At 46.0% G+C, this 2470-nt stretch overlaps 1 pseudogene; it reads left to right on the forward strand.

Moving 5' to 3' along the window:
- The first annotated feature begins 364 nt into the window (after nucleotides 1–364).
- Nucleotides 365–2208, forward strand: LOC114498988 (annotated as a pseudogene).
- Nucleotides 2209–2470: the final 262 nt, after the last annotated feature.

The following is a 2470-nucleotide window of genomic DNA, read 5'->3' on the forward strand; positions in this document are numbered from 1 at the left end:
TAGCAGATACCGGTGCCCCAGGGCCATTGAAAAAATTAAAAGTAGCATGTGCTTACATTACTTTGCATGTGTTAATTTTTTGCAGTACACGAATATATTTTTGATGGGTATTCTGATTTCATGAAACTGTGCAGTTCTGTACGAGGAAGATTATCTCTCCTTTCTGATCAGTTGTATTCGCTGGAATGTTTTTTAAAAAATCTAATTTAACCACACATCTAACATTTTTATCTATGTTCCCCAAATGGTGGGTCATGAAAGGCAAGGAGGTTCCCTATAGCAAGCAAACATCTAGCTCCACAACCGACCCATGACAAACATGGGGAACAGAGAGGGTCTTAGACAAAATCCAGGCATCGTCGACATGGTCCGTCTTCCTTACGTGGGGTGCCGACCTGTTTGGTGACGGAGTCCCTGCAACCAGCAAGTATGAATTAAACCAGCGTTTTCCTTGCCTTGTTATCCAATGGCATCCGGTCTTTCCTGGCAGCGCAGTTCACCTTCGCCTAGATTTCTCATAGTGTGGTGCAAGACTGAATAGTCCTTTGGGGATGCAGAACTCTGGAAAATATTATGTCAAAGGAGATTGAAGGGGGGACTGCCGCTGAGACCGTGGCCTCTGGTAGCACGGCCTTACCACCGCCCGCCTCCTGTCGTGCTCCTCCCTCTCGCAACAGAATGTATTTTGGCATTGTTCCTATACGACGGGGGACACACAAAAAAACCATGGAGTTTATTTATAAAAAATTGTGTATTTATTTTTACATGTTTACACTTCAGGCGCCTTTGAAGTACACTCCATTTGATGTGATACACCTATGGAGATGTTTTTTCCACTGCTCAAAACAGTTTTTGAACTCATCAGTTTTGAGGCCTTTTAGTGCTGCTGCCACTTTTGTCCTCATCGGCAAAATGTTTCCCTTTGAGGACTTTTTTTGTCCAGGGATGGGGGGGCAAAAAAGTTGCACCAGGCAAGATGGGGTGACTAGGAGGGGTGGGGCACGAGGGTCATGCTGGTTTTGGTTAAAAATTGCTGAACATTCAGCACGGTGTGGTCAGGTGCACTTGTAAGTCACCCATCGTGAAATGGGCTACTGCGTTAAAAGAGTCTTCAGAAAAAAATTCACTGAAGCCAAACACAATAATGCAGCTGTTACACTGATACAGATGGGTTCGGAAACACTCACCTAGAGGGGTTTAAGCCTGTACTACAAGGGGCCCACCCTCCAGAAGATAATTCCAAGTTTTGGGGGGTTCCCCCTCATAAAGCTTCCTAGAAACTTCCAGTACAGCGGGAAGCTAAAAATACAATGAATATTTGTCAGGGTTTCACTGGTGAGCAGGGCACCTTTCCCCACCAGCAGGCATTGGAATACGGCACCAGACTTGTTGGCTGAAACACTCCAAGGGAAGGAGGCAAGAGGCATCAGGGCTTACCAAGCTTTAACACTGTAAAGGAAGCCAAAGAACAGACAGGAGCAACAGCTTCTGCCACTTACGTCCCTCCTCCTTTTGCTGCTTCTGCCTTTAATGAAGCTGTTGAGGCAGAAGTGCCCTCGGTCCTGTGCATTACTGAAGGTATCCCACAGCGGGACATGGTATGGGTCACGCACAAACTATGGCACCAGGGAAAGATAGGCTGATCAGGCCAAACTGCCCTAGAGCCATCCATCCTGGAGAATGTAAAATTGGTGTCACGCCTGGCCATATTCACAAGAAAGGGAAAACAGGTATTGTATCTGGATCTGGTACCCTGACTTATGAAGCGATTTACCAGATGACACAAGTGGGATTGGCAGTCTGTGTGCACTGGCATCAGAGGTGATCCTTTTAATGGGACAGATTTTATTGACTACCTTGAAGCCTTTCAGAATGATCCAGCCACAGAAGGCATTGATTGGTGGAATTGGTGGTAATGGAGAAGAAAATGCTGCAGAATTACTGAGGCAACATAATTCAAGTTGCTCGAATTATGGACACCAAAGCCAAGCTCCTGGTGTCCTTCATTGCTGACTTAAGGACTCCTCCCGGCAGAAGAACCAGAACAACACGTCATGCAGAAGCAATTATTGCTGGAGGGAAAGGTGGAGCTAAAGAGAAGACTCCGCCCTTCCGAGTGAGAGTAGGAGCTGTGGTCTGCCTGTCTCCTGTGCAGCTGGGAGCCACCATCTAAAAGGAGCTTGGAAAGAGGGAGATGCTCTGAAAGAAAGAACAAAAAGCCTGTGGAATGAATCACTGCAGAAATGTGAACCAATCCATGTGCGGTCACCAGTCATGGTGCTTCCAGTACAGCGGGAAGCCAAAACAAGGTTTAGAAAATTCTGCATGGAGGTATTTTCACCTCATTTTTTAACAAAGACAGCCAACAAATCTACCAGTTTGATTTAGGGGGAAAAAAAGGAAGAAAAAAGTTAACAGGGTTTCTTCACTACAGCACTTCTCAGGGCCTTTAATGTGCCAACAGGCACTG

The sequence above is a fragment of the Phyllostomus discolor genome, chromosome 6, assembly GCF_004126475.2.
Source record: "Phyllostomus discolor isolate MPI-MPIP mPhyDis1 chromosome 6, mPhyDis1.pri.v3, whole genome shotgun sequence".
In the NCBI taxonomy this organism is placed as follows: domain Eukaryota; kingdom Metazoa; phylum Chordata; class Mammalia; order Chiroptera; family Phyllostomidae; genus Phyllostomus; species Phyllostomus discolor.